Source organism: Tamandua tetradactyla, chromosome 17 (genome assembly GCF_023851605.1).
Source record: "Tamandua tetradactyla isolate mTamTet1 chromosome 17, mTamTet1.pri, whole genome shotgun sequence".
NCBI classification, from domain to species: Eukaryota; Metazoa; Chordata; class Mammalia; order Pilosa; family Myrmecophagidae; genus Tamandua; species Tamandua tetradactyla.
In genome coordinates this window covers 68419652-68433451 of record NC_135343.1, presented here as the reverse complement: position 1 = coordinate 68433451, position 13800 = coordinate 68419652, and the positions used below count along the sequence as shown (strand labels likewise).

Sequence of the window (13800 nt, the reverse complement as noted above, 5' to 3'; positions counted from 1 at the left end):
GGGAGAAAATAAAACAATAGATAGAGAAAGAGGGAAGGAGAGAAACACAGTGAGGTAAATAAATTCATGGATAATCAGAGTTTCTCTGAAATAGGAGGAATGAGCAATAATACTGAAGTCAATGTCTCAAAAATGTATGCTATGAAGAGAATAGTTTTCAAGTATTTTGGATTAACATTTATGAAATGCAAATGCCCAATCAGATGAACCATGGCTGGAATCATAATGTTGAAAAAAATCTGTGTTCCTATAAATGTACTGAATCTGTCTGAAGAAACTGCATATTGAAGGAAAAGTGATTTTCTACAAAGAAGCTAGGAAAAAGACGATCTAAAGACAAACAATTGGTCATTTGTCTCCAGTCCTCTACTTGATAGGAAATGTGGTGAAAAGCTCTTCCACACTGTTCCCAGGCAGTGTGGAAATTCTATTCTTTATTGAAAATTGGAAAATTGGCTTAGTGATGTATATCTGATATGTAGAAATCACACAGTTTAAGCACATGTATTAGTCAACTTAGAATGTCTAATTCAAAAGATTATTTTAGCCATGAAAACATTTCCAAAGGAGAAGCAAGTGTGTTAGATGTCACAAAACATTACAGCAGCTGGGAAAATTCATTCATAGTTCTTCAAAAAAAGCTGCACCTTATATCTTTTGAATTCTAAGGACTGAGTATATGCAGGCACAATCATACTGGGCTGAATACTGCGCTTTCTTTATTCCAATATTGAGACCTTCTGAGTATACTAAAATTGGAACTCTGTTACTGTTATTCAAGAATCATTTGACATAGCGTATTATAAAATGATTGAAGCAACATTATAGAAGCAAGAATTTGATAATGTCATTTAAAATATTAGTTGCCATTGCAATATAATGTAGACATATGTAAAAAATATCTTTTAAGGTTCCAACTGAGATTGTGAAATAAGTATAAAGGAAAATCAATATGCCATAAAACTTCCCTTGTTAGATTTGTAGAGAAATCAGAATTATCTAATGGATTTGTTTCTAACGTCAACACCATATTTAATATAACTGTACGCTCAATATTTAAAGTCATCAGATACGCTACTATTAATAGAGAATGACACCCCATCCCCTTTTAAGTAGAAAATTCTGACAAAAATTGAGGTATTTTTATTTCATTCTGGAATATAACCATTTTTAAAGCTAATTTCTTCCCTTGAGCCCTCGCTGCCCTTTGGATGATGGACACGCACCTGCAGCAGCATTTGAAAGCTCTCCTACTGACTAGCTTAATTCCTCCTTAGACCTTGTTTCCTTATCTACAAAAGGTGGCTATTAACTTTTAACAAATACGGTTGCATGAGAATTCAATTAAAAGTGTTAATGTAATTTAAAAGATTAGCAGAGTGTCTGGCACATAGAATATACTTGATAAATAATGGCTATTGCTATATTTACTTAATGATTATTTCAATTTTGTCATTTGAGTTAAAAACCTCCTTATAAGTCTATAACATTCCTCTGAAAAATAATTTTGTTATCCAGCACTTTAATTTCTGAAATATGTAACAATATTAGAAGAAATAGTTTCATTACCATAGAAATACTGATATTAACATATAAGTTTCCTCTGGCTGCTACAACAAATTCCCACAAACTCAGTGGCTTAAAACAGTGCAAGTTTACTCTCTTAAATATTCTGGAGATCAGATGACTAAAATCAAGGTGTAGGCAAGGCTGCAATTCTTTTGCAGATTTCAGAGGAGAATCAATTTCCTGGAGTTTTTCAGCATCAAGATGCCACCTGCATACCTTGACTTGTAGCCCCTCCTTTGCACCACTCCTGCTGCTTGCATCCATCTGCTCATTTCCCACTGCTGACCTATCTCCCTCTATAAAGGCCCTTGTGATTACATCACCCTCCCACCAGATAATCCAGGATAATCTCTCAATTTCAAGGACCTTAATTTAACCACACCTGCAACGTGCATTTTGCCACGTGAGATCACATATCCAGTGGTCTCAGGGATTAGGACATGAAAGTCTGAGGGAGTTTTACTAAGCCTACTACAATTAGTGGTTCATGGAGAACTTATTCCCCAGGAGTTCCTAGAAAACATACATGCTATCACTTCCACATGTGCCCCTCCTGCTTATCACAGGCTGACTGTGGCCGAACTTACCGCCGTTATCCTGACTTGTTTTCATTTTACTTCAACAGATGGGATGTGCATGTTTGAGATACCACTCACTATACTCCCATTTTTTTTTTTTTTTTGGTATGCCATAGGGCAGGGGGTCACATTTCTTTCTTTTTCCGTGTGAGGATCCCCTTACTGCAGCACCATTTGTTGAATATTTTGGTTTGGTTTTTGGTTTGTTTTGCTTGTTTGTTTGTTTGGGACATGCATGTAAACTTGGTCTACTGCATGGCAGGCAAGAATTCTAGCACTGAACTACACTTACACCCTCTATACTCCCATTTTTGAAAAGTTAACTCTACCTGATAATTTGTTCCTGAGAAATAAATAAATCTTCTGCATTTTAAAGTAAAAAATAAATATATTTTAAATGAACTCCCTTATTCATAGGCAACATAAAATCTATTTTAGAAGACTCTGTCCATTGGACATAATAATTCTTTTTAAAATTTCCAATCCTCTCTGTTGAGTGGAGTTTCCACCCATCCCCTACCTATAAGCCTGCCATTTTATAGGGAACATGAGAACCTAATTGATTATCAAGGAAGTGATCTCGCTACCTGTATTAGTTAGGGTTATCTAGAGAAAAAGAATCAACAGGACATATTCATAAATATGAAATTTATAAAGACGTCTCATGTAATCGTGGGAACATAGAGTCCAAAATCTGTAGGGCAGGCTGTGAAGCTGACTATTCTGATGGAAGGTCTGGACAAACTCCACAGGAGAGGCTCGCTGACCAAAGCAGGAAGAGAGCTTTGTCTCTTCGGAATCCTCCTTAAAAGGTTTCCAGTGATTAGATTAAGTATCATTCATTAAAGAAGACACTTCCCTTGGCTGATTACAAATGGAATCAGCTGTGGATGTAGCTGACATGATCATGGTTTAATTCTATGAAATGTCCTCATAGCAAAAGACAGGTCAGCACTTGCCCAACCAGACAAACAGATACCACCACCTGGCCAAGGTAACACATGAACCTGACTGTGACACTACCCAACAAATGTGGTTTTCAATATTTATGCACCTTTTATAAATTGAATCCTTAATGCTTTGATTCCCTGTTTTTCACTTCCAGGTTTTTTGTAATTATAATTATATTTTTGATAGAAACTTCTTATTTGTTTTTATTATGTGTTTTCATCTCAGTATTATTTTATCTATATTCTTTTTCACCTAAGAGCCAAGAATCATGAATTAGTATAAGAAGGAGGCGAAGTTTTACAAGAATGGGAAACTCACAAACTCTCAGAAGCTTTACAGTATGCACTTTTTCCACCGTTATATCTTGTCAGTTTCCAAGTTATGAGTAAAAAGGCAAGGAATGCATAAAATTTCCTGTCTCCTACCACCATCCACTACTCAGCTTTTTAAAAAATGAATGACTCTAAGTAGAGAAATTCAAAACGATGTGTCATCCATAGCAGATGCCACCTGATCAAATGGATTATTTGCCATAACACACTGTGGACAACCTAAAATGTAACATCCTGTAGCCCTTTATGCAAATACCTGAAAATATATTCTTTGTGACTACGGTCGCATCTTTCCTCTTAGCATCCTAAAAAGTAACTTATTACTAATTTTATATTCAGTTAATTCTATATTTGTTAACAGTCCAAAGGATCACATATTTCATATGGTCAATATATTTTGGAGGAACACACAAGCTTCAGAAAATCTGAGTTGCCTTATAAAGCATGAGTTTTTTTTTTTTTTACCAACTTCTTTTTTTTTATGCCCACTTATTTTTATTAGAGAAATTGTGGATTTACAGAACATTCATGCATAATATACAGGATTGCTATACGCCATCCCACCACCAAAACCCTACATTGATGTGGAACATTTGCTATAATTGATGATAGTAAATTTTTATAATGATACTATTAAGTCCATGGTTTAGCTCAGGGTTCACTGTTTGTGCAATGTAATTCTGTGGATTTTTAAATCATTATTCCATTACTAAATATACAATCTAGCATTTCCCCTTTTAATCATAGTCAGATATATATTTCATGCTATTAAATGCCTTAACAATGTGTGCCACCATTACCATGGTCCATTAGCAAAAAATTTCCATCATTCCAAATATTGACCTTGTACATATCTAGCCTTAACTTTCCATTCCCTATCGCCACCTCTTCCCTTGGTAACCTCTATTCTATATTATGACTGCATGCATTTGCTTATTCTAATTGTTTCAAATCAGTAAGATCATACAATATTTACCTTTTGAGACAGGCTTATTTTACTCAACATGATATCTTCAAGGTTCATCCATGTTGTTGCATGTATCAAGAGTTGACTTCTATTTTATAGCAGAATAAGATTTCATTATATATATATATATATATATATATATATATATATATATATATATATATATATATACCACAGTTTGTTTATCCATTCATCGATTGATGGACACTTGGGTTGCTTCCATCTTTCGGCAAAAGTGAATAATATTGCCATGAACATTGGTGTGCAAGCATCTGCTCGAGTCCTAGCTTTCAATTTTTAGGGGTATATACCTAGTAGTAGGATTCCCAGGTCATATGGTAGTTCTAGATTTAGCTTCCTGAGGAACTGCCAAAATGTGTTCCATAGTGGCTGCACCTTTTTGTATTCCCACCATCAATGAATGAGTGTTCCTTTTTCCACAAATCCTCTCTGACACTTGTACTTTTCTGTTTGTTTTTTAGTAGAACCCATTCTACTGGGTGTGAAATGGTAACTCATTGTGGTTTTGATTTGCATTTCCCTGATGGCTCATAATGTTGAGCATCTTTTCTTATGCTTTCTAGCTATTTGTAAGTCATCTTTGGAGAGATGTCTGTTAATGTCTTTTGCCCGTTTTATAATTGGGTTGTTTCATCTTTTTAGTTAAATTAAAGTGTTTTTAAAAATATATTTTGGATATTAAAACCTTATTGGAGAGGTGGTTTCCAACTATCTTCTCCAATTTCATAAGTTGTTGTTTCACTTTTCTAATAAAATTCCTTGAGGCACAAAAGTTTTTAATTTTGATGAGGTCCCATTCATCTTTTTTTCTTCTGTTGCTTGTGCTTTGGTTGGAAATTCTTAAAACCCGTTGCCTAACACAAGATCTTCAAAATGCTTCCTTTTCTTTTCCTTTAGAAGTTTGATAGTTCTAGCTCTTATATTTAAGTCTTTAATCCATTTTGCATTGATTTTTAAAACTTTTTTATTGTATAGTATATCATATATACAAATCAAAGAAATAAAAAAGCAATAGTTTTCAAAACACTCCTCAAAAAGTGATCACAGGATAGATTCCAAGTTTGTCATGGCCTACCACATGATCCTCTCATATTTTTCCTTCTAGCTACTCCAGAATATAGGAGGCTAGAGGGCTTAAATACTTTTTTATCATCACAATCGACTTTTCTTTCTTTCTTTTTTTGTGAACAATAACCTATACACAAAAAAACTATACATTTCAAAGCACTGCGCCACTATTAGTTGTAGAACATATTTCAGACTTTGACATGGGTTACAATTTTAGGTTTTTACTTCTAGCTGCTCTAAAATACTGGAGATTGAAAGAGATATCAATTTAATGATTCAGCATTCATATTCATTTGTTAAGTCCTATCTTCTGTGTATAATTCCACCATCACCTTTGATCCTCCCATACCTCTCTTTGGGACTGCTTGGGCTATGGAAATTCTAAATTTTTGATTTTGGAAGGGTCTGTCACTAATATGAAGTAGGGAGATGGAACTATCTGATGTTCTGGAGAGGCTGGGCTATTTTTCAATGCTTATCTGGACCAGGGACCCATCTGGGGGTTGTAGGTTTCTGGAAAGTTACTCTAGTGGATGGAAACTTTGTGGAATCTTATATATAGCTCTAAGTGTTCTTTAGAATTGGCTGGAATGGTCCTGATTGGGGGTTGGCAGGTTATGATAGGTAGCAAGGTCTACCTGAAGCTTGCATAAGGGCAACCTCCAGAGTAGCCTCTTGACTATTTGAACTCTCTCTGCCACTGAGTTTTATTACTTACACTTCTTTTCCCCTTTTTGGTCAGGATGTAATTGTTGATCCCAAGGTGCCAGGTCTGGATTCATCCCTGGGAGTACTCTTCCAGATTGCCAGGGAGACTTTCACCACCAGATGTCATGTCCCATCTGGGGGGAGGGCAATGATTTCACTTGCAGAGTAGGGCTTAGAGAGACTGAGGTCAAATCTGAGCAATAACAGAGGTTCTCCAGAAGTAACTCTTAGGCATGCCTTTAGGTAATCTAAGCTTCTCTGCTACCTACATAAACTTTGCAAGAGTTAGCCTCATGATTGAGGCATGGCCTATCGATTTTGGCACCCCTAAAGTTTGACACAGTATCAGAGGATTCCCTGATAGCAAGGTTTAATAGTTCTATAGTCTTTCTCCCCTCCCTCAGGGGACTTTGAGAATACTTTTGATTATCTGCTTCATATACTCAAGGATGTTTCCAGGCATTACAATAATCTATATAGCATTAAAGGACATCTTTCTCATTCTGTGCTCCCTGTGTTTCAGAGGGTCAAATGAGCTATAAAGATAGGGTGAATTAGATTATGCACTACAGAAAATTTTAGTTCCAGATCAAATAAATCTTTCTTTCATGGTGCCAAAGAATATGTGTGGTTCTAAAATACAGACACTGTCTTCCTTACCCTTATGTTCTGAATTACTTTAACCCCAACATGTTCAGCTTCATCCTTCTCTCTAAGTATCAGGCTATATACATACAAAAAAGCCTCTCAAAATCCAGAAATAATAATCACCACTCCGGACTTAATGTGTCTTCTCTAAAGGCTTACAAATTAGGCCCCTATTTTCTTATTAGCATTTTCTAAAGGTGACCTTACCATTGTTGTTTTTCTGTTTCTGACTTATTTTGTTTCATCAAATGTCCCACATGTTCATTCACATCATTGCATGCCTCATAACTTTGTTCCTTTTTGTAGCAGCACAACTTTCATTCATAAGAATACACCATTGTTCGCCAATCTACTTCTCTGTCAGTGCATCCTTCAGTCACCTGCATTCACCAGGCATCATGTAAAGGGCCCAGAGTCCACAGTCCATCAACATTCCCAATTTTAGTTAATTTCATTGTTCCCAAAAGACAGAAAAAACAATATCAGGAGACAGAGAACCAATATGCATTGATTTTTTTTTTTTTTACATGGGCAGGTACCGGGAATTGAACCCAGGTCCTCTGGCATGGCAGGCAAGTGTTCTTGCCTGCTGAGCCACCGTGGCCCGCTCCTGCATTGATTTTTGTATATGGTATGAGGCAGAAATCCTTCTCCTCATTTTTTTTCCAATGGAGATCCAATTCTGCCAGCACCATTTGTTGAAGAAACTGTTCTTTTTCAGTTGAGTGACCCTCGCAACCTAGTCAAATATCAGTTGGCCCTAAATGTGAAGGTTGATTTCTGAGCTTTCAATTCAATTCCTTTGGTTTGTATGTCTGTCTTATGCCAATACCTTGCTGTTTTGATTACTGTGGTTTAGTAATAAGTTTTAAGATTGGGAAGTGTGAGTCCAATTTCATTTTTCTTTTTCAAGATGAGTTCAGCTATTTGGAGTCCCTTATCCTACCATATAAATTTGATGATTGGTTTTTCCATTTCTGCAAAGACAGTTGTTGGAATTTTAATTGGGATTGCACTCAATATATAAATTGTTTTGGGAGTATTGACATAGTAATGATATTTAGTCTTCCAATCCATGAATGTACACAGAATGTCCTTCCACTTATTTAGCTTGTTGCTTTCTTTTAGCAATGTTTTGTAGTTTTCTGCAAACAAGTCCTTTGTGTCCTTGATTAGATTTATTCCTTGTATTTGATTGTTTTAATTGATATTGTGAGTGGAATTTTTCTTTGATTTCTTCTTATTGGTCATCATTTGTGTATAGAAGCAGTAGTTATTTTGGGGTGTTGGTCTTATACCCTGCCCCACTGCTGAATTCACTTATTAGCTCTCAGAGCTTTGTTGTGGATTTTTCAGGATTTTCTGTATGTAGGATCATATCATGTGTGTGGTAGTTAGGTTCAGGTGTCAGTTTGTCTAGGTGAAGGTGCCTAGTTCTATTGCTGTGGACATCAGCCAGTGGCATGTGAACCTCATCTGTTGTTCATTACATCTGCAGTCGGCTAGGAAGCATGCCTGCTGCAATGAATGATGTTTGATTTAATTGGCTGGTACTTAAATGAGAGACTCAACATAGCACCGTCCAGGCAGCAAAGTGTACCGCATCTCAGCACTCGCAGCTTGGCCTAGGTCTTTAGAGATACAGAAAGGAATCATCCCGCGGAAAGCTGTTGGAACTCAGAGACCTGAATAGAAGGCCAGCAGAGATTGTCCTGTGCTTTCCCACCTAAGAAAGAATCTCAGTTGAAAGTTAGCTGCCTTTTCTCTGAAGAACTATACGTTAACTAAATAAATCCCCTTTTATTGAAAGCCAATCCATCTCTGGTGTTGCATTTCAGCAGCTAGCAAACTAGAACAATATGAAATAGGGGAACTTTTACTTCTTCCTTTTCAAATTGGATACCTTTTATTTCTTTCTCTGGCCTAACTGTACTCTTCCAGTACAATATTGAATAGCTGTGGTAACGTTGTGCATCCTTATCTTGTTCCTGATATTAGAGTGAAAGATTTCAGTCTTCATTGTTAAGTATGAGGCCGGCTGTGGGCCTTTTATATATGCCTTTTATCATGTTAAGAAAGTTTCCTTCTATTCCTATTGTTCTAAGTGTTTTTATCATGAAAAAGTGCTGGATTTTGTCAAAAGTCTTTTATGCATTAACTGAGATGATCAAGTGCAATTTCCCCTTCATTCTGCTAATGTAGTGTATTGCATTAATTGGTTTTCATTGTTTTGAACCAATCTTGCATAAATGCCACTTAATCATGCTGTATGATTCTTTTAGTACAATGTTAGATTTGGTTTGCTAGTATTTTGTTAAGGATTTCTGCATTTATATTCTTAAGAGATATTGATCTGTAATTTTCTTTTCCTTGTGGTATATTTATTTGGCTTTGGTATTAGGGTGATGTTGGCCTCACCAAATGAATTAGGGACTGTTCCATCCTCCTCAATTTTATGGAAGAGTTTGAACAGAATTGGAATAAATCTTCTCAGAATGTTTGTTAGAATTCCCCTGGGAAGCCATGTGGTCCTTGGTTTTTCTTTGGAGATTTTTGATTATTGAGTCAATCCTTTTACAAGTAATTAGTTTGGTATGATCTTCTATTTCTTTTTGAGTCAATGTAGGTAGCTTATGTGTTTCTAAGAATTTCTCTATGTCACCTAGGTCATCTAATTTATTGACATACAGTTGTTCATAGTATTCTCTTTTATTCCTTCTCTTTTTTTCAATAGCATTAATAGTAATATCCTTCTTTTCATTTCTGATTTTAGTTTGTATCCTCTCTATTTCTTTTTTTTTTTTTTTTTTTTTTTAAAAGAGAGAGGGAGGAAGGGAAGACAGAGAGAAGGAAGGAAGGATGGAAGAAAGGGAAACATCTTTTAAACATTTTCTTGTTTTATTGTATTTTGTTTGTTTGTTTGTTTTTTTTTTTTTACATGGGCTGGGGCCGGGAATCGAACCGAGGTCCTCCGGCATGGCAGGCAAGCACTTTGCCCGCTGAGCCACCGCGGCCCGCCCCTCTCTATTTCTTTATATCCAGTTAAAGGTTTGTCAATTGTATTGTTCTCTTCACAGAACCATCTTTTGGTTTTGTTAATTCTGCATTTTTTTCTATTTCCTTTATCTTCACTCCTTCCTTTGCTATTTACTCCATTGAGCTCTCTTCCTGTTTTTTATTCTTCCAGTTTTGAGGTTACGTCTCTGATTTGGAAGTCTGTCTTCTTTTTTACTGTAAGCATTTTATGCTATAAATTTCCTTCTCAGGAGTGCCTTTGCTGCATCCCATATGTTTTGATTTGTTGTATTTTCATTTGTCTTCAGATATTTCCTAATTTCACTTCTGATTTTCTCTTTAACCTATTGGTTGTTTAAGAGTATGTTGTTTAATTTCCACATATTTGTGAATTTTCCATTTCTTCCTCTGTCATTAATTTCCAATTTCATTCTGCTATGGTCAGAGAGTATACATTGCATGATTTCAATATTTTTGAATTTATTGAAACAGATGGTGATCCATGTGCACTTGAAAAGAATGTGTATTCTATTTTTATGTAGTATAGTGTTCTATATATGTCTCAGATTTAGTTGGTTTAGAGTATCATTAAGTCTTGTACTTCTTTATTTGTCTTCTGACTATATGTTCTATTTGTTACAGAAAGTAATGTATTGAAATCTCCTACTATTAATACAGAACCATCAATTTCTTCCTTCAAGTCTGTCAGTATTTTCTGCACATATTTAAGGTTCTTCTGTTAGGTGCATATATACTTTTAATTCTTACATTTTCTTGTTGAATTGTCCCCTTAATCTCTGCATAATGACCATCTTGGCCCCTCATAACTGTTTCTGACTTAAAGTCTATTTTATCCAATATTAATATAGCCACCTCTGCTCTCATTTGGTTACTACTTGCATGATATATATTTTTTCATCCTTCACCCTTAATCCACTTATATCTCTAAATTTAAGGTGAGTCTATTGCAGACAACATATAGTTAGGACATTTTTTTTGGTCCCAGTTACAACTTATATCTTTGTACATTCCACATCCAAAAAACTGGATTCATAATTACCTTTGATACATTCGCATTTTAGCACCTGTAGGAAGTAAGAAGTAGAGTTCAATACCGAATACACTACAGTGATACTGGCATTTATATTACCAAATGGTTACCTTTCCTGCAGGTATTTATTTCTTTATGCTGCTTTCAATCATTCTCTAGTGCCTTTCCTTTTTATGAAGAATTCCCTTTATCATTATTTTAGGAATTATCTTATGATGATGAAATCTCTCTCAGCTTTTGTTTATCTGAGAATGTCTTTGGTCTCCCTAATGTTCGAAATAAAGATTCACTTGATATAACATTCTTGCCAGGCAGCTGTTTTCTTGCAGTTATATTTCAAGCCACTGCCTTCTTGCCTCCATGTTTTTTCATGAGAAATTAGAACTCAATTTAATTGGGATACCCTTGTATATAAAATATTGATTTTCTCTTGCAGCTTTCAAAACTCTCTTCTTGTCCTTTGCATTTATAGTGTTGTCGATATATTGAGGGATGTATTTTTCTTCATGTTTATCCTGTGTGTGTGTGCTCTGGGCACAGTCATGTGCATATTCATGTCTTTTGCAAAGTTTGGAAAGTTGTCTGTTTCTTTGACTATTCCTGTTGCCCCTTTCTTTTCTCTCCTTCTTAGACTCTCATAATGCATATACTGATGTGCTTGATGGTGTCAGGGAGCTTTCTTAGTTTATTTTTACTTTTAATATTTCTTTTTACTTTCTGCTCCTCAGCCTGACCCATTTCAAGTGGTCTGTCTTCAAGGTCACTGATTCTTTATTTTGCCAGCTTCAATCTGCTCTTGAAACCCTCCTGGACATTTTTAAATTCATTTATTGTGGTGTTCAGCTGTAGTAGTTCCATTCAGCTCCTTTTTAAATTTTCTATCTCCTTACTAAAACTCTCATATTGCTCATTCATTATTTTCCTGACATTGCTAAGCTCTCCTCTGCATTTTCCATCATCTTCTTAAGCATTTTAAAATATCATTTTTAAAGACTTTGTTTGGTATATCCACACTCTCATCTGATTCATTAGCATTTTCTCGATTTTTATGCTCCTCCTTTGGCTGTACCATCATTTGTTTTTCCTTTGTTTGTCTTGTACTATCTTGTTGCACACTGTACATTTTAATATTTTAAAATGTTAGCTTTGGGATTTATTCCCTGAGATATCTGATTCTTGGTTTTATAACCAGTTGGTGATGAAAGAAAGTTTTTTGAATTTCAACTTTCCTATCAGGATGGGCAATGGTGGCTCAGTGGCAGATTCTCAACTGCCATGCCTGAGACCCAGGCTCAGTTCCTGATGCCTGTCTATGTGAAAAAAACAAAACAAAACAAAACAAAAAAGAACTTTCTTATTAGGAAGGTCTGCCTAAGGCAAATGCCATGTACAGGATTTTCCCTGCCTTTCAGAGCCTCTGTCTTGTCCTAGATTTTTGCTTATTATTTGTTTTGGAGTTCTCCCATGCTTACAGGAGTTTGGTTATTTTCTCTGTTTCCCAGAAGAGAGATATTCCTTCCCTGGGCATTTGAAGCCAGCATATCAACTAATATTTCCTCCTTTTTGAAGGATGAGCTCTAAAGCCCAAATAGTCAACAACAAGAGTCCCTACAGGATAACAGGACATGCTGACCAAACAGTATTTCCTCTTCTGTTTTTTCCTCTTTTACTTTCTTCTGGATGTTGGCTATTTCTTTGTCCGTCAACTAGTCCCCAAAACAAAACTACAGAAAACCAAATAGGGTAGAAAAGTGAAGGAATAATCGAGCAAGTCATACCTCTTCTAGCTCCAAGTCTGACCATTGGTTCAGCCAGGGCTGGGTGAGGAAGGAGGCTCTGAATTGATACATCATTAAAGCTTTAGAATGGAGAGAGTAGTTTAAATTCTGAAACCTATTGGAAAGGAAAGGCTTGGAATCTGCTTTAAAAATGATATGGCAGAATAGATTTGATAAAGCACAAATTGAGAAACAAAAGTCATAAATAACATGTGACAATTTCATAACAGAAAGAGTAAAATATTTAAGTGAAAACAGCTCTCAAATACAAGTCAGGAAATGTAAACTCTAGCCTTGACTCTATCCCTAAATCCTTGGGCCAGTCATTTCTCTCTGTGCCTTATTGGCAAATTGGACAAAATACTTCCTGCTTTACAAAACAGGCAAAATACTGAAGCTGGAAAGATAGGATATATTATTGTGTATATAGCCATGTAGCTAGAGCTAGCACTTAATGAAAGACATTAACTTACCCTTGCTGTGTAGCAAAATTGTCACAAACTTTGCAGCTTAAAACAATATTCACTTATGAGTTCACAGATGTGTAGGTTGGAATTGTTCAGGGTCCCACCAGACCGGAAGCCGGTGTCAGCCAGGTTACTCTTTTACCCCTAGGTTCTGGGGAAGAACACATGCCCAAACTCATTTGGATTGAGAGCCAAATTCAGTTCCTTGAGACTGTAGGTCTGAGATCTCCAATTCCTTGCTCTGTGTCAGCTAGGTGCCACTTTCAGCAACTAAAGGTCCTTACATACTTCGTCAATGATATCCTCCCTCTTCAAACCCAGTTAGGGCATGTTGTGTTGCCCTCAGGCTCTGAATCTCACTTCACCTTGTGACAGGGGCTATAGAAAAGGACTCACCTGGTTGCATCTGACCCATCTGAATAGACTGCATCTGAAGGTCAACTGATGTGAGATTTCCATTACATTTGCAAAATTCCTGCACAGCAGTATGTAGATTAACTTTTGATTGAATAAACAGGGGACAGGAATCTCAGAGGGCCATTCTTAGAACTCTGATTCCCATAATGAATATTTAGTTCTATTGTCAAATAAAATTGGACTTTAATAAATAAGCCTTTCATGGGTAAATGAAAGAAATAGCAAATATG

The 13800-nt window shown here is 35.9% G+C and overlaps 1 long non-coding RNA gene across 1 annotated transcript in view; it reads right to left on the bottom strand.

Annotated features, from left to right (window-relative positions):
- LOC143661228 (uncharacterized) overlaps nt 1–12758 on the bottom strand; it is a 29431-nt gene extending 16673 nt beyond the window's left edge. The window contains exon 1 of the long non-coding RNA XR_013164461.1: nt 12687–12758. This is a non-coding gene — a long non-coding RNA (uncharacterized LOC143661228). The remainder of the gene's footprint in view (nt 1–12686) is intronic.
- Between the last annotated feature and the right edge of the window lie 1042 nt (nt 12759–13800).